Source organism: Nelumbo nucifera, chromosome 4, assembly GCF_055504915.1.
Source record: "Nelumbo nucifera cultivar China Antique chromosome 4, China Antique-T2T, whole genome shotgun sequence".
NCBI lineage: Eukaryota > Viridiplantae > Streptophyta > Magnoliopsida > Proteales > Nelumbonaceae > Nelumbo > Nelumbo nucifera.
Window position 1 is genome coordinate 30,279,486 of NC_142652.1, and position 18,931 is coordinate 30,298,416.

Consider the following 18,931-nt stretch of genomic DNA (forward strand, 5'->3'; position numbering starts at 1 on the left):
GGATTTTGAAGCAGTGGGAATATTATGTTTTGATTTTTTTGGCCTTCATATGAACTTTATCGTCCATGTATCATTGAAGATCTTATCTTTCACCTATCTCGAGTTTGAATTGGAAAAATACTATTTTTATTATTTTTCTTAATTTACTTAACAACGCATATAAAAATTACTGAACTATCTAGCTTCTATTAACGGCCTATAAACGAGGGAAGGTGTGCAAAGGCAATATTAGAATAAAAAATGAGAGAGAAAAGATTGTATTCAATCGGTTGGAACTTCTTTGCTGCCTGACCAGGTTAGCTAGATAGCCAGCAAACTGCGAGTTGGCACTTGCACCATGGGCTGCTTACTTGTGTCGACAAGATATGATAAACCACACGAGATCTTTATTTACTAATTTATCTTTGTTAACTTAGTGAGTAATATTTAGAGATCTATAAACAAGGGAAAATATACAAACAAAGCATTGGAGTAAAAAATAAGAAAAAAAGAATGTATTCGATCAATTGGAATTTCTTTGGTGCCTCACCCAGTTAGCTAGGCAGCAACAGACTGAGAATTATCATTGTAATGATTCCATGGGCTGCTCGCTTATGGTGGAAAGATATTGAGTCATTGGAGGGGTACAAGCAAGATAAGATCAATGGTATGGTTGAGGAGGAACAATCTGGAGAATGTGAATGCTGTGAAGTGTGCAATGTTTTGATAGCTTGATCAGGATGCTCAGGTAAAAATGAATGAAGCGGGTCAAATTCAATTTATGGTTGGTGTCCTTAAAATGGTTTGTTATTTGTTTGGAACAGGTTCAGTGCTTAAAATAAGGGCTTTTTCTCACTGGGGTTCTGACATCTAAGATAGATCAAGGGAGCATTAGTATGCAATCATTTTCATGAGAAGTTTTTATATACTTAAAGATGTATATGGAGTTCAGTTTGTTATGCATAGGATGAAGAATAATACCAGATATTAGAAAAAATGATCAAATGGATCATGAGTTTTAAGCTCAACAACAACTGGAACAAGATTTTGGTCTTATAAGAGTGCAAACTCGAACTCAGCTTGACAACTTGGGCAGGTTTGGGTTGAGCACTTGTTAAGATTTGAAGGGGCCCAGCCCCAATTTATTGTAAATTCTTCAGATTGGGTATCTGACTTGCACCCTTATGTCTAAGCATTGGTGGACTAGGTCTGGAGTCAGTGCAAACTTGTCTAGGGTGTTTTTTTTGTTATATCAGTGGTCCACTATGTAGAGAACACTGATGTGGGCCCCACAGCTATGGTCCCACTGTGTTCGTAGGGTAGAATGTGTTCTAGTCATCCTAGGGTTAGCTGGTGGTCAGTTGGTTATTTCAGTTGTTATTTATTTCAGTTTTATTTTGTTCTATTTGTTATGTAAATACTAAGGGCAGATCTGTCCTTTCCATGTAATGAGCATAACCTATAAATACTAAATAAAAGTGGCGGCGACAGAACATTAAGATTCTGCCCCTCCTTTCAACCCTTGTGTTCTACTGCTCTCTCTTCTCTTTCTCCTCTCTTCTCTATACTTTTTCTTCTATTTTCGAACCTGAAATCTATTAGGGTTCAAGGCTGATAGTAGTCTTGAACATCTACTTGGTATCAGAGCTAGGGTTTCTCATGTGAGTTTAGTCCAGCCAACCACATGAGAACCATCTAGGGCTGGAAGCTGAGAAAGTAGAGTTCGTTGACTGATTCTTGGAGATCGCCAGAGGGTTTAGCAGCTGTTGAAGACTTGCCACGATTGCAGAGTGTTGGTGATCAGGAAGAATCAGAGAAGGCTAGGGTTCGGGTAACCTTGGAAGGCAGCGAACAACATTCTCTTGTAAGTTTTTTATTTTCTGAGAGAAGTACTATCAGAGAAGATAGGTTGGACCTATCTAGAAAGGGCGGCCGAACCACTCTAGGGTTTTCTTCCTTCTATTCTCTAGGGTTTTGTCTTAACCCTACAACAAACCCTAATGCTGGGCCGAGCCTTGTGATCTACCTGTGAAGCTCTTCTTAAGTTTTCTCCTCAACATTGATCAGTTTTAGGGTTTCATATTAACCCTACTACAAGTCTTATCTGTACAGTACTGCCTGGAATGTGCGGCTGAGAATTTTCTTTTAAGGATTGATTAAAACCCTAATTTTGCTTCAGCACAGATTTTTTATGGGGTTTCAAACTCTTCTAAGGGGTGAAAATTGTACGGATTGTTGCTGTTGTGTTTTCTAATTGGTTTCAAATCAGACTTATACTTGTTTCATGCACATATACCGTGAATACAGATTGGTTCTATACTGATTTTTTATTGTGATTGATAGTCCAAGTGCTGTTCTTTGATTGTAGTAACCCTAATTTTTGAGACTACTGGTTCTTGACCGAAATGGAGTTTAAGAATCAGGCAGAAGGCAGTTTTGGGAACAACAGTTATGGTGGTGTTTCTGAGACAAGTTTTCAGATTACAACCGTAAGATTTGATGGATCAAACTATTTGGAATGGGTCCAATCAGCCATGATGACTATTGGGGGAAGGGGTAAAGTAGGGTATCTCTTGGGAGATGTGAAAGAACCCTCCAAGGGAGACCCCATGTATACCAAGTGGGTCCAAGAAAACTACTTGGTTATGACATGGCTGTGTAATTCTATGCAGCCTCATATTAACCGAAATTACTTGTGGGCAAAGACAACTAAGGAGATATGGGATGTTATGAAAGAAACTTACTCCCAACCCCTTAATGTTGCCCGAGCATATGAATTGAAATGTGAAGTGAATACTCTTAAACAAGGAGAGAAACCGGTTTTTGTCTACTTCTCTACCTTGAAGTCCCTATGGCATGGGATTTATCACTTAGAGACTCTTGAGTGGGAGAGTCCCAAAAATGCACAGACCCATAGAAAGCACATCGAGACAAACAGGGTGTTTGAGTTTCTGGCAGGCTTGAATTCAGAGTATGATATTGTGCGGCAACAGATTTTGACCAGAGATAGTGTGACCCTCTCTCAGGCATACTTCTTAGTGCATAGTGAAGAGACCAGGAGGAAAGTCATGATGCAACCTCATCATTTTACACCGGCCCTTGTAGCTGTAACCCCAAATCGGGGAGTTATTCAGAGAGGGACAAGAAGAAGGAAGATAAAAGGGATGTGGTATGTGAGCATTGTAAGAAACCCAAACATACAAAAGAAACATGTTGAAAGTTGCATCCTCATTTGGTCCCGGCAAAGTTGAGAAGCAAGAAGGGTAATGCTCATGTGGCCGTGACTACTGATTCAACATCCTCGTCTGGCACAAGAGGCACACCCTTAGAGACCTTAACTGCAGTTCGGGCTGCTCTAATACAGTTGGAAAAGGAAGTTAGGAACTCAGCTCAGTCACCGTAGTCACTATCAGCCCCTGCCACATCTGCTTTCGCACATTCAGGTACTCGAGCCTTAGCCTACCATGCCTCAGCTCCAGGTACTACTGAACCCTGTTGGGTAATAGATTCAGGTGCATCCGACTATATGACTAGCTTGCCTTCATTGTTTACCACTTATCATTTATCTTTTGGTAGGGATAAAGTATCTATTGCTGATGGTTCTCTTGTCCCCATTTCTGGCAAGGGTGACATCAAGCTGTCGGATACTATCTCCTTGTCTTCTATCTTGCATGTTCCTAAACTTGATACTAACATTCTTTCAGTTAGCAGTATTACCAAACATATGAATTGCTCAGTAACTTTCTTCCCTGACCGATGTGTTTTTCAGGACCTGGAGACGAAAAAGGTGATTGGGACTGGCCGTGAGACGAATGGGATCTATCTGCTCGGGGAGAGTTCTCGTCGGGAAGAGTCAGTGGATAAGAAGTCACTTGTTTCTCAGATTGTGAGTCCGGTTATGCTTTGGCATAACCGATTGGGTCATTTGTCTTTTCGATCCTTAAAGAGTCTGTTTCCTACTTTGTTTGAGTCTGTTGAGTTGTCCCAGTTGAAATGTGAAAGTTGTGAGTTTGCTAAACATTGTAGAAACTCTTATTCATTGAGTAATAAAATGAGTAATAGTTCTTTTGATATTGTGCATACTGATGTTTGGGGGCCATATCACATCCCTTCTATGGGTGGGTACAGATATTTTTTGTTATTTGTTGATGACCATACTCGGTTTTCTTGGATTTATCTTATGCGTTTATGAGATGAGGTTTTCGCCCTGACCCAAAACTTCCACCAAATGATCATAACCCAGTTTGATGCCAAGATCAAAGTTCTTATATCTGATAATGCAAAGGAATACTTTGCTAAGCCATTGGCATCTTACCTTCTTAATCATGGGGTTATCCACTAGAGCACTTGCCCTTATACACCTCAACAGAATGGGGTTGCAGAAAGGAAGAATATGCACATCTTGGAGGTGGCTAGAAGTATTATGTTTACCTCCAATGTCCCTATTCGCTTCTGGGGTGATGCTATCCTCATGGCGGTATATCTTATTAATCGGGTTCCTTTCCGGGTTCTTGATATGAAACCTCATTTTTCCCTTCTATACTCAAATGAGGAGTTGTTTACTGTTCCCCTTAAAACATTTGGTTGTACCTGTTTTGTTCAGCTTCTCGGACCCCATCACTCCAAGGTCGAACCAAAGGCCTCCAAATGCATCTTTCTTGGTTATGCACAAACTCAAAAGGGTTATTATTGCTATGATCCTGTCTCAGGGAAGAAGTTTGTCTCCATGGATGTCACTTTCTTTGAGGAGACACCCTATTATTCTCGGGTTTCTCCTCAAGGGGAGAGCAGTGAGAGTGGGGATTTGGGTCATTTCTTCAGGGGGAGCACAGTGAGGGTAGGGTTAATACTTTTGGGGCTGTTCCTTTACCTATTCCATTGGGTGATGAGGGCTGCAGTAGTGAGGGTGGTCAGAGGGATCAGGAGTTGAGAGTCTATCACAAGCGATGCAGGCAGGTTGATCCCGGTCATCAGCAGTCCAGGCCAACTCCAACCTCTTCTGTGGCTCCAAGTCCAGGTATTACAGTCCCAGGGCCCACAGAGATTCCTTCCATTGTCGCCACTTCACCTCCTGCGGACGACCTTGACCTTCCCATTGTCGTCCGTAAAGGGAAATGGCATTGCACCACATCTACAGCCCACTGCATTTCTCAGTTTTTATCCTATGATTGCCTATCTCCCTCCTACAGATCCTATCTTACTTCCGTTGCTAATGTCCCTATTCCAAGAACAGTGCAAGAAGCCCTATTAGTCTCGGAGTGGAGAGGTGCAATGCAAGTTGAAATGGATGCCCTGTTGAAAAATAATACCTGGGAGCTAGTTGATCTGCCCAAAGGAAAGAAACCAGTTAGATGCAAGTGGGTATTTACTGTGAAGCACAATACGGATGGCTCCATTGAGAGGTACAAAGCTCGGTTAGTTGCAAAAGGGTTTACCCAGACTTATGGGTTAGATTACTTGGAGACCTTTGCCCCAGTAGCCAAGATGACCATCATTCGAGTTCTATTATCTCTTGCAGCAAGCCACACTTGGCCTTTGTACCAAATGGACGTTAAAAATGCTTTTTTGAATGGAGATCTGCAGGAAGAGGTTTACATGCAGTTGTCTCCTGGATTCTATGATACAGAGACATGTAAGAAGGTCTGCCGGCTCAATAAGGCATTGTATGGTTTGAAGCAGTCACCTAGAGCTTGGTTCGATAGATTCAGACTAACCCTTGAGTAGTTCGGTTATGTACAGGCCCAGTCAGATCATACATTGTTCATCAAGAGGGTGGAGTCCTCTCTGGCACTACTTGTAGTATATGTTGATGATATTGTGGTGACAGGAAATGATAGCCATGAGATTGAGTCTCTCAAACAGCTCCTTCATCAAGAGTTTGATGTGAAAGATCTTGGTGCACTACGGTATTTTTTGGGTATTGAGGTTGCTAGATCTAAACAGGGGATCTTTGTCTCTCAGAGGAAATATGTTCTAGATTTGTTGGCGGAAACTGGAAAGTTAGGTGTCAAGCCTGCGGATACACCCATTGAACAGAACCACAGGATTAGTGCAGAGAGTGGGGAGCCTCTTGAAGACAAAGTTATGTTCCAGCGATTAGTGGGAAAGCTCCTATATCTCTACCTCACTCGGCCAGATATCAGTTATGCAGTTAGTGTTGTCAGCCAGTACATGCATTCTCCTAGAACCACACATCTTCTTGTAGCAGAAAGAATATTAGTATACTTGAAGAGATGCCCGGGTATAGGTATACTGTTCAAGAACAATGACCACATGAAGGTGGAGGTCTATACGGATGTCGATTGGGCTAGGAGTGTTGATGATAAAAGGTCTACCTCTAGATATTGTGCCCTTGTGGGAGGTAACATTGTCTCTTGGAGGAGTAAAAAACAGAGTGTTGTCTCCCGATCTAGTGCTGAGGCTGAATACATGTCAATGGCTAACGGATTGGCTGAAATTCTATGGCTGAGATCACTACTTGAGGAATTGGGTATTGAGTATGAGAAGCCCCTGATGCTGTATTGTGATAATGTGCTATTAATATAGCACACAATCCGGTGCAGCATGGCAGAACTAAACATATTGAAGTTGATCGACATTTTGTACGAGAGAGGGTCTCATCACAAGAAGTGTGTCTCCCGTACATCACATCCAACATGCAGTTAGCAGATATCCTCACCAAAGCTGTACCAAGGAAGAAGCTAGAGGCGGATCTCTCCAAGTTGGGAATGATAAACTATCATTCCCAACTTGAGGGGGAGTGTAGAGAACACTGATGTGGGCTCCACAGCTATGGTCCCACTGTGTTCGTAGGGTAGAATGTGTTCTAGTCATCCTAGGGTTAGCTGGTGGTCAGTTGGTTATTTTAGTTATTTATTTCAGTTTTATTTTGTTCTATTTGTTATGTAAATACTAAGGGCAGATCTGTCCTTTCCATGTAATGAGCATAACCTATAAATACTAAATAAAAGTGGCGGCGGTAGAACATTAAGATTCTGCCCCTCCTTTCAACCCTTGTGTTCTACTGCTCTCTCTTCTCTTTCTCCTCTCTTCTCTATACTTTTTCTTCTATTTTCGGACCTGAAATCTATTAGGGTTCAAGGCTGATAGCAGTCTTGAACGTCTACTAGGAAAAACTGGGTAAGAAGTTGCTTAGATTGGTAAAATTGGGGTTCTTAGTGAGTGTAAGGAAGAGGAAGAGTATAGTGGTGGATTCTATGGTTTTTTTTTTTTTTTTTTTATTCTTTTGAAGGGCTATACAACCGGGGGGGGTAGTCCCTCCCCTAACCTAGGTGCAGGTGGGATTGATACCTAGTCTCCGCTACGACCAACAGGAGACCTTACCAACCCGCTGGTTGGCACCTTGCTTGCTAAGGATGAGTAGTTGGTCATGCAGATTAGGAGGTATTCACAGGAGTTGTTCTGTTTACTGAGGTAGGTTTGACTTACTTTCTCTCAAACCATATCTCCAAGATGGATGCTGGGGAGCCTTTAAGGTTGATTATTTTGGGCCTGCATTGAGTTCATTGACCAGCCTGGCCCATTCCGGACCCACATCAAACAAGCACGTAATTCAGGCTGGGCCTGGACCAAGCATGTTCATGTTCTAGGTCTGGAAGTTCTATATATATATATATTGTCATCATTATCTAAGCCTTATCCCAACTATATGGGGTTGGTTACAGGAATCATGTGCCATTCTGTTTTATTTAATGCCATATATATATACACACACACACACACACCTATACCTTAAGGGCTTTTAATATCCAGTAAAAACTTGACCCAGCCCATGATCATCCCTAGAAGCCTAATTGCCTGGCGAATATGGGGTTTTAGGTGTGAAAATCTATAGCAGATCATTCCTCCATTTTGGTAATATTTTACATGGACGTACAGTTTATGCAGCTTGGGAGTGGCTTTACTCTTAATGCCTATCTTGTACATCTTACTACTTTTCTTATAGCATAATCTCATACATGTTGCACTGTTGTTAAATTAAAAGAAAAGTAAAAAGAAAAAGAAATGAATGCTGCATAATTCTCTCCCTCCCTCCCCCTCTTTTTTAAAAATGGCCATTACCCAATGTTGGTCCAAGCTATCTAGGGTCTTGGGAGGGTTGGACTGGATGCAGACCTAACCTCTTTTGGTAATTTTTTTTTGGGCACAAAATGGCTTCTCTTTAACTTGGATTTGCATTCTTACCAGTCACCTCTCATGTTTGTCAGCCTAGTATTTTACCATTATTCCTAGTAATGGTCCCCTTCTCTCTCTCCCCTTACATGAAGGATAAGAGTAGTACAATTTCCATTTCCCCAACAAGGATGGGCATGGGAAAAGCCATAATGGCTATTCTTCAAGCATAAAGTGTAGTGTACAATAAACGAAGCATTTTCTATCCCAGGATGGACTCTCAAGACCCTTGATGGTTGGGACTGGCATTGGGCAATGGCCTTCTTGATACAAGGTGGGTGGCGGTGCTTAGTGGCTTCCATTCTATTGTTAAAGACTAGTGCATTACCTTATGCATGGCTAGTTGGGTGGTCATATTAAGTCAAAATCCAATAAGAAATAGTTTCCTTTATCTAAGCAACCTTGAACTGGGGGAAACCTTGGAAGTGAATTACGAGTATTTCCCATTTCGACATGATGCAGTTGGCAGGGTCCTAGATCTCATTGGTAACACCTAAACCATATTGCTGGAGAAAAATCTAGTGTTGGCACAGATTACCTTTTGTCAATATCATGATAATAATAATATTTATGATGGATCACAAGAGGAAATTCTTTTAGATCATGCTTGTCATATTTATTAAAGAGATCATACATGAAGATAAAATCGTCTGAGGATCCCAAAGTTTACACACATATAGGGACAAACATCTAGATCTGGGGGAGTGTCAATGTTCAAAATTAGATACAAGCTACTATAGCCCTTTCGTGCTGGAGATTGTGTGTGTTAGTGTCGAGTATGTAGGGGTAGTTCTGTCTTTGTGCTTGTGTTTAGGTGCTGATGTGTAAGTTTTTGTTAGATTAATGTCCCTAACTTAAGTAGGGGCATATGTGATTTTTCCACATTATTTTATGAATATAAAATACATCTGGCTGAATGGGAGAGTGAACTTTTTTTCTCTCATTCGAACCAGAATCTTTTCTCCTTGTTTCTCTTTCTCTCTCTCTCCTCTCTTCTCTCTCTTCCTTGACTGTTATCAGTCTAACAGGCAGACCGAACACTAACATGGTATCAGAGCTAAACTGAGCAAATTGGATCTGCCCAGAATTCTGTTATCTGTGCACCCAGCCTAGGGTTTTCTCTTATTTTCTTTGCCATCAGCTAGAAATAAGGGACAGGGCTGAAAAGGAGTGATTGCCCTCTTCCCTTGGAGCTTTCTATGCCTCCAGTTGTGGTGTTTGTGGTCAGTTGCTGCAGTTTCAAAGAAGCCCTCCCCTAATCAATGAAGAGAAGAGGGCTGATTCGTGTGGTGCAGTGGGTGTCTTGTGTGGTCTGATTCTCAGTGATCAGGTAAGAGGTTTTATGCATTTTTTTTGTGTGAATCAAATGAGAAGTCTATTTCAGACTGTATGGTGGGATTTCAGATTGTAGAGTGCTAGGGTTTGTGCACCCTTCAGTGTGATTCGAAGGGGGGGGGGTTCCTCAAACAGTGTTGGGAAGTTTCAGGCAGTCGTGGAGTTGGGTTTGTGGTTAAAGTGTGCAATTCACAGCAGTAGTAAGTGCTGAAATCAGGGTGTAGTGTGACCTAGTGTGCAGTTTGCCAAATTCAGCAATGGGAGACAACAATGATAGCAAGATTAGTGTGATGGTCCCTACTAACTACCTGAATGTTCAAATGACCTCCATTAAGCTGAATGGAGAAAATTATGTACCTTGGGCCAAATTTGTAGAAGTCTTTCTTAAGGCAAAGAAAAAGGTGAAGCACATAAGGGATCAAAAACCTTTCGTCGATTCTCCTGAGTATGATGATTGGGAGCAGGCAGATGCACAGATCATCACATGGTTATGGAATAGTATGGAACCCAAGATTAGTATAAATTTCATGTTCCTTGATACTGCCAAAGAAGTGTGGGACCATGCTAAGAAACTATATTCTGGTCAAGACAACACAGAGTATATCAGTTGTACCAGGAATACTTTAATTTACAACAGGGTAATTAGAGTCTTGAGGAGTACTATTTTAGTATGAGAAACATTCTTAATGAATTGAATGTTTATCACCCCCTCACTTATGATGTCAAAATTCAGCAACAACAGAGAGAACAACTTAATGTCACTCAGTTTTTGGTGGGGCTGAAATCTGAATATGAACCAGTGCGTGCTCAGATACTAGGAGGGTCAGCTCTCCCTTCCTTAGAAGAGGTGTTTGCTCGACTTACAAGGATTTCCATTGGATCTACTGAGAACCCTAATATTTTTGATAGATCAGCCCTAGCAGTATCTAGAGGCCGTGGGGTTAGATGTAGAGCTCGGGGAGCTCAGTCTGGTCGTAGTGGTAGTAGTGGACCGACATATGGTCGAAGTGGTGGTAGTGGACCTACATATAACCGTGGTGGTGGTCGTACTGGAGGTTGAGATTCAGGGGGAGCCCGTGGCAGAGGACGTAGTTCGGGTCCAAGGAGGTGTACACGCTGTGGTATGGATGGACATGCCATCAATTATTGCTATGACTTGCATGGTCCACCTTCAACTTGGGCCAATCATGCCGTGACCAGTGACAGTAGCTTCAGACAGGAGAGCCATTTAGTTGATCAGGTACCTTCAACATCCACAGATGTTGCTAGGAAGGAGATGATGAGTATTCCCTGTGATGAGTATGAGAGGTTAGTATAGGCCACATCTCAGTAGAACACAATCACTCTTGCACACTCAGGTATGGCTTGTCTGGCATCCATACCCCATCCCTGGATTATTGGTTTTGGAGCCTCCGATCACATGACTAGAACTTCAAGTGTGTTTTCTTCCCTCTCTCATTGCTCAACATCACAATTTGTTACCCTTGCTAATGGTTCCACATCCTCCATTTGTGGTGTTGGTAATGTTGACCTGGACCCTGTGTCCTTATCCTCAGTTTTGTATGTCCCTAAATTTCCTTTTAATCTTATGTCTGTTAGTAAATTGACCAAGTCTCTTAATTGCTCTATTACCTTTTACCCCTCTTCGTGTGTTTTTTAGGATTTCAAGACGGGGATGAAGATTGGTGGAGGGCATGAAGTTGGTGGATTGTATTATCTTGATGGTGATGGAAGTACGTCAACAGCTCTCCAGTCATCCCTCTCTCCTCTCCAGTGGCACTATTGATTTGGTCATCCTTCACTAAAAGTTTTGAAGTTTTTGGTTCCTTCATTGAGTCATCTTTCTTTTTTGGATTGTGAGTCGTGTTAGTTGGGGAAACATCATCGTGTTTCCTTTTAGTCCTAGATTTGATAATCGTGTATTGAGTCCTTTTTCTTTGGTTCATTCAGATGTTTGGGGTCCTTATAAAGTGATGCTATACAATGGATATAAATATTTTGTCATTTTTGTTGATGATTATTCAAGGATGACGTGGTTTTATTTAATGAAAGCAAGAAGTGAATTGTTTACCATTTTCCAAAAGTTTTATGCTGAGATTTGCAACCTATTTGGTGTTCACATTAAAATTTTTTGTTCTGATAATGGCCGTGAATCTCTCTTCATCATTTCAGGACTACCTAGACCAATATGGCATTATCCATTAGACCATGTACCTACACCCCACAACAAAATGGGGTGGTTGAGAGAAAGAATTGTCACCTCTTGGAAACAGCTCGGTCCCTCATGCATCACATGAATGTTCCCAAAACCTTTTGGAGTGATGCAATGCTTACCTCCTGCTTCTTGGTTAACCGGATGCCCATGTCTATCCTTGATGGTCATTCCCCATTCACCACATTGTTTCTTACCTTGTCTCCGTTTCCTCTCTCCTTGAGTTTTTGGATGTGTTTGTTTTGTTCATAATTTGGGGCCAAGAATGGAGAAGTTAGATGCACGGTCTTGGCTATTCCCGGACTTGGAAAGGGTATAAGTGTTATCACCCTATCTCTCGACGTTCCTTTGTATGTGCTGATGTTACTTTCTTTGAGTCTACTCCATTCTTCTTGGGGTTCGGTGATGTTTCTCCCTCCTCATCACCTCCTCCCCTTCCTCTTCCAGTTGTGGACTCTGTTCCTCTTGTTCCCATAGTGACCAAGTCTTTGCCTCCGGTGCCACCACTTGTTGAACGACCACCGATCCATCACATGTATACACATCGCCCACATGTACCGACACCTCCTCCAGCTTCATCATCATTGACAGATCCGGCAACTGTTACCACACCAGCTCCGACCCCAGTATCTGATCTTGATCTTCCCATTGCCTTGCGGAAAGGTAAGCGCAGTTGTACCCTTCATCCTATTTTAATTATGTTTTACTGACTCACCTTTTCACTTCCTTTCGCCAGTTTATCTCTTTGTTATCCTCTGTTGTTATACTTAAGGATGTCCAGGAAGCCCTTGCCTCTCCAGGATGGTGCCGTGCAATGGAAGAAGAACTCTCAGCTCTAGCTCATAATCATACATGGGAACTTACCACTCTTCCTCCTGGTAAGCAGGCTGTTGGTTGTAAGTGGTTTTATATGGTTAAGTACTTACCTGATGGTAGAGCGGCTAAAAACTAGATTGGTTGCCAAAGGGTATTCCCAAACCTATGGTATTGATTACACAGAGACTTTCTCCCTGGTTGCTAAGATTGGTTCAGTCCGTGTTGTGATTTCTTTTGCTACGAGGTATGATTGGACCCTCTATCAGCTTGATATCAAGAATGCCTTCTTGCATGGTTTGGCAGATTTAGTGAGGTAGTAAAGAAGTTTGGTATGAAACAGTGTCAAGTTGACCATTTCGTCTTCAGTCATGACTCTCAGGTAGGGAAGATTCTATTAGTGGTGTATGTAGATGATATTGTCATTACCGAAAATGATAAAATGGGCATTGACAGGTTGAAGATCTTTTTGCAGGAACATTTTCAGACAAAGGACCTTGGTAAATTGAAGTATTTATTGGGGATAGAAATAGCAAGGTCCAAGCATGGTATTAACTTGTGTAAGAGGAAATATGCTCTTGATTTGCTTGAAGAAACAAGTTTGTTAGGTGCTAAACCAGCTGAAACTCCTACGGAAACAAACACTAAGCTGAGCAGTGATATGGGTGCAGTGTTTGAAGACCCTAGCAGATACCGGCGGCTGGTAGGCAAACTGAACCACCTAACCATCACTCGGCCAGATATTTCATTCGCAGTTAGTGTGGTAAGTCAGTTCATGCAGAAACCTTTGGTTCCACATTGGGATGCGGTTATAAGGATTGTAAGGTATTTAAAGGGGGCTCTTGGTCGCGGTTTGATATACAGAAGTGGTGGAAAATTTGAAATAGAAGGATATATTGGTGCTGATTGGGCCGATTCTATATCTGATAGGAGATCTACCATAGGCTATTGCACTTCTCTTGGGGGTAATCTGGTGACATGGAAAAGCAAGAAGCAGATAGTGGTGGCAAGAAGCAGTGCATAGGCAGAATATAGAGCTATGACACATACTACTTGTGAATTAGTGTGGCTAAGGAACCTTCTACAGGAGATGGGATACACTGTTGATACTCCAATGAAGCTCTACTGTGACAATCAGGCTGCAATTCACATTTCCTCTAATCCGGTGTTTCATGAGAGAACTAAACACATAGAGGTTGATTGTCACTTTGTTAGAGAGAAGGTGTTGAGTGGAGTGATAGACATTGCATATGTCAACACAGGGAACCAGTGGGCAAATTTGTTTACTAAAGGGTTGAGTTGGGGGAGAGTGGACTACATATGTAACAAGTTGGGATTATATGATATATACTCTCCAGCTTGAGGGGGAGTGTTAGTGTCAAGTATGTAGGGGTAATTTTGTCTTTGTGCTTGTGTTTAGGTGCTGATGTATAAGTTTATGTTAGATTTAATGTCCCTAACTTAAGTAGGGGCATATGCGACTTTTTTCACATTATTTTAGTAATATAAAATACATCTGGCCGAATGGGAGAGTGAACTTTTTTTCTCTCATTCGAACCAGAATCTTTTCTCCTTGTTTCTCTTCTGCTCTTCTCCTTTCTCTCTTTCTCTCCTTCTCTCTTTTCTCTCTCTTGACTGTTATTAGTTTAACAAGCAGACCGAACACTAACAGTGTGAATTATCTTTACCAGCAGTTTTCTATGGGTAAATACATGACAGAAGCAACTTCCTTATTGTTATCCTTTTCCTTATTTCTTTCCCTTTTTCTTCTTTTTTATTAACCCCAAGACCAAAGGCAAATCGAACTTGAATGCTGCTGTCCTAGGAAGAAGCACTTCTTGTGTCAAAGAAATGAAAGGAGACAGCCCCGGGTTGTAATAAATTCCTAGTGGATTTCTAAAAGAGATGTTGCCATATAATAGGTGCCGATTTTGTGGAGGTGATAAAGGATTTTCATGCAAATGCTACCCTTACAATGGTTACAAACTCATCCTTCATTTCCTTGATTCCTAAGAAGCAGGGAGCCTTGGATATAAGGCAAGGGGACCCCTTATACCTTTACTTCTCAACCTTCATTTGGAGGGGGAGGTCATCTAATGGCTCTAGTGGTATCGACGTTCTAACCCTCAGATTGGGTGGACGGAATTTACAGAGGCCATCTGTCACCATTTCAGACCATCAGGGTTTGATAACTTTGATGAAGCTCTGTCGAGACTTGAACAAATGGGGATGGCGAGTGCCATGAACTCCCGAACATCTCGGGAGAGAGCTCTCCCTCAAAACGGCCATCTCCCGTCGATGGGGGACTACAACTAAAGAACTTAGAGAAGACAAGGGAGAGGGGGTGGGGAGTGTTGAGGGCAGTCACTGGGGAAATGGCTCTCCCCATGAAAGCGCCGCCTCGGCGTTGCCGAGGGAGCCTGAGGGATCTCCTCTCTCCGAGGGTGATGCCGTGGAACTCGTTGTCGTATCAATAGGGGGGAGTGCTGCTCGAAGGGTGGCTGATGCTGGTGTCCTACGTTCGGAGTTTGACAGCTCCTTGGATGTGTGCCAGGTCAAATCCCTGGCGAAGAGGTTCCATATACGTTAGTCTTACAGCCTGAGGGTCTCTGACGTGGACGATAGGCCGTGGACCCCCGAGGAGGGGGAAATCTGTATCTACCAGCATTTTTTAGAGTCTGGCCTTAGGTTTCCCCTCCCAACCTTAATCTCTGAACTGCTGGAGTGGTATGGCATCACTATTAGCCATCTCGTACCTAACGCCCTTAGGACCATCGTGGCAATGATGGTGTGGGCTCGGCTCAGGGGCGTGGAGTTGATGTTGAGACTATTCCGCACCATGTTTGTGCCAAGAGGCCGACATGTATTACTTCCACCCGAGGAGAGGGAAGCCAGTGCACAACCCCTCTTCCGTTCACGGGTGGAAGGACAAGTTCTTCTACGTCTCCTGCTACGAGGGCTGGCGCTTCAGGTTCGACTGGGGGGAGGCCCTTGTCGTCATCAAGAGATGTCCCCCACCGCTTCGAGACGAAGAGGCTGCAGTAGTAGCTCATCTACTTGTGATGGGGACCTTCCAGGCGAAGCCATTGGTGGAGGAGGAGGTCCCCCTAGTCTTCACTGGGATTAGCCCAACCCCCCTCGGTAGGAGAGGTTCTGTAGTTAGTGCGTCTTCCACGTTCTTTTCTTTTTCTTTTTGCTGATGTGCTAACTACTTTCCTTTGCTGTTTCGTAGAAGTGTCGATGGACATTAAGGAATGCTTATTGGCGAAGGCCCGGGCGAACCAGGCCAGAGGACAGATGCCGAAGAGGCTTGGTGATGAAGCTGCCCCTGCCCCGGTGAAGGGGGGAGATTTGCAAGTACCCACCAAGGGGAAGTAGTCAGTGGTGGCACCGAAGAGGACTGCGGAGGTGCCAAAGAAGTCCACCTCCGGGGGGGGAGAGGTGCTGAAGAAGCCCACCACCTGGGAAGAGGCGCCGAAGAGGCCCACGGAGGGGAAGAAGAGGCCCGCCATTGACACACTGAGGGAGGAGCCCCCATGGAAGCTTGCTAACACAGATAGGCAGTTCGAGGAGGTGGTGCGGAGGTCCACGCCTGGGGAGCGCCCATATGGGCCTTTGTCAGCCCCTCCGTCAGTACAAGGCGCCTTCGAGAGGACCGAAGGGGCTGGTAAGACTTTCCGCCCCCAATGGCAGCTCCGAGAGGGGGACTCCATCCGTGACGAGGGGGTAAGCAAGGAGCTGGTCAGCGGATCCATCCTGCCAAGGGACCGCTACCGCCTTCTGCAAAGCGACCACAAATCTATTTACGACGGGGGCTTGTACCACTTGGCCGAGGTAAGACCTTCAATATTTCATCATGTATATGTTTCTTTTTATTTTTTATTTTTGCTGATGAGTTTTGTGGCAGGCTTATCTGCATTTCGTCGGCTTTGGGGACCGAACAAGGCGGGCCATGGGTCACGCCGACAAGGCCGAGAAGGAGAAGAAGGCCGCGGAGGAGAAGCTCCAAAAGGTAACTGCCGCTGCCGAGGAGAAGCACCAGAGGTTCCGCAAGGCGCTTTTGGACGAACAATCGCTTCGGGATCGCCTTGAAGCTCAGCTGAAGGAGGCGCGGCAAGGGCTCCCCAAAGAGCAAGTAGAGAGGGTGCGGCTGGAGAGCATCGTCATGGAGACGGAGAGACAAGCTGCCGAGGCCGAGGCGAAAGCTGATGAAGCCCTAACTTCGGTAGAGGAGTCAAAGAAGGCAGTGATCGAGGCAGTGGAGGCGTACAAGAAGTCTTCCGACTACCTGGATGCGTTGGCGGAGTATGCTTCATCGTCTTACCTCGACGGTATTGAAGATACCAAGAAGGCGCTCCTATTAGTGCTGTTGGATTTTGATGTCGAGGGACTACAAGTGATCCCTGACGCTCCTGTCGAGTCTCCCCAGGCGTAGACTTTCCCCCTTATCTTGCTCTATTGCTGTAATAGTTGCCATCTGTTTTGTTGTTTTTTTTTGAACACAATACAACATTTTATAAAGGCTGTACAAGATCAAAATTGAATAGTGAATGAAGCCATTTTTTGTGTATACTGTGTTTTGTGTATGTTGTTTCGTTCCTTTTTTTTTTCTCTTTTTTTTTGTGTGAGAGGTCCTTGCTCCTCCGAAAGGTTGAAACCACGATACACAAGGCACACACAATTCAGCTGTAGTATTCGTTTATTTGCACGCTCATCTTGGCTTGTCGGGATATTGGGAGTCGAGGCGGAGTCATACGCTCGAGGCGGGGCTTGCTTGGCCTCCAAATCCCGTGCTATCCCAGGCAAGTTTGAAGAGACCTGGCACCCTGGCCGAGGTCTAGGGCCGAAGTATACCACCGAGGTACTTGGGTGGATGAAGAGCCACGACGGAATAGCACCATCGGGGTGCAGCTCCCTTGACTCGTTCTTGCCAAGTGTTTTCTCGAGGGAGGCTGAGGCATCCCATTGGTGAAGCCGAGGTCTCTGTCTTTTAATTTTCTTTGCGCTAAGTGCGGATAGCCGAGGGGGTCACCATACTCCGAGGTGACAAGGTGACGAGGTGAAGTGAAGAGGAACTTTGCTTCATTCATTCATTACTTTCATAAAAAAATTACATTCATCTGTAGTACATCCGGAAGTTCTTCGAGTTCCACTTCTGAGGGACGAATCTTCCATCTAAGTTTTCCAGCTGAAATGTGTCGGGGCCGAGAGCTTGCTTAATCCGGTATGGGCCTCCCCAGTTGGGGCCCAACTTCCCTACTCCAGGTTCGAGAACCATGACCTTTCTGAGGACAAGGTCTCCCTCTCTGTAGTGCCTTTCTTTCACTCTGGAGTTGTAGTAGTGGGCCACTCGTTGCTGATAGGTAGTCATCCTAATCTGTGCTTGTTCTCGGGTTTCTTCTAGCAGGTCTAAGTTTGCTTTGAGCGCCTCATCATTCTCGTCCTCGGTATACCCTTGGATCTGAATCGTTGGTTGGCCAATCTTCGTTGGGATCACTGCTTCCGTGCCGTAGGTCATGCTGAAAGGGGTTTCTCCCATCACTTTCCGAGGTGTGGTTCGGTACGCCCAGAGGACGCTGTGTAGTTCGTCGGCCCAAAGGCCTTTAGCTCTATCCAACCTGGTCTTCAGTTCGTCCAGGATGGTTCTGTTCATGACCTCGGCCAGGTTGTTCGTCTGGGGGTACCCCACCGAGGTGTACTGTTGCCTGATGCCAAGGGAGGTGCACCATTCTCGGAATTTAGCGTCATCGAATTGTTTTCCGTTGTCCGTGACCAGCATGTGGGGGAGGCTGAAGTGGCAAATAATGTTCTTCCAAAAGAAGTTTTGAATTGCCCGCACAGTGATAGTGGCTAGGGTTCAACCTCCACCCATTTAGTGAAGTACTCTACAACAATGACGAGGTATTTCTTGCCTCCCGTTGCCTGAGGGAAGGGGCCGAGGAGGTCCATCCCCCACTTGGCAAAGGGCCAGGGGCTGTTGATGGCAGAGGTTGGCATGTCTCTGACACTGATCACATTTCTGCACTAGCTCGACCACATCCTTGTGAAGTGTCGGCCAGAAGTACCCTTGCCTTAATGTTTTCTGGGCTAGGGTCAGACCACCGAGGTGATTGCTGCAGATGCCTTTGTGAATTTCTCGGAGCACGTACTCACCCTCCTCCCTACGGAGGCATTGGAGGTAAGGCAAGGTGAAGGAACTATACAACTTTCCTTCTAGTAAAGTGTAGTGCGCTGCTTGTCGTCAGAGTTTCCGGGCTTCGTTCCTGTCATCGGGTAGTCGCTCTGTCAGTAGGAAGTCGATGATAGGATCCATCCAAGACCGTTCGGCCTCCACGGGTAGGATTTGGATGTCCTCTATGGAGGGCCGGGCTAGTCTTTCCACGCGCACAGTGCGGCCGA

General features: G+C 44.3%; 1 protein-coding gene across 3 annotated transcripts in view; it reads left to right on the forward strand.

Moving 5' to 3' along the window:
* LOC104587749 (sulfhydryl oxidase 2-like) overlaps positions 1-18,931 on the forward strand; it is a 51,387-nt gene that overhangs the window by 525 nt on the left and 31,931 nt on the right. The gene's annotated exons all lie outside the window — the stretch shown is intronic.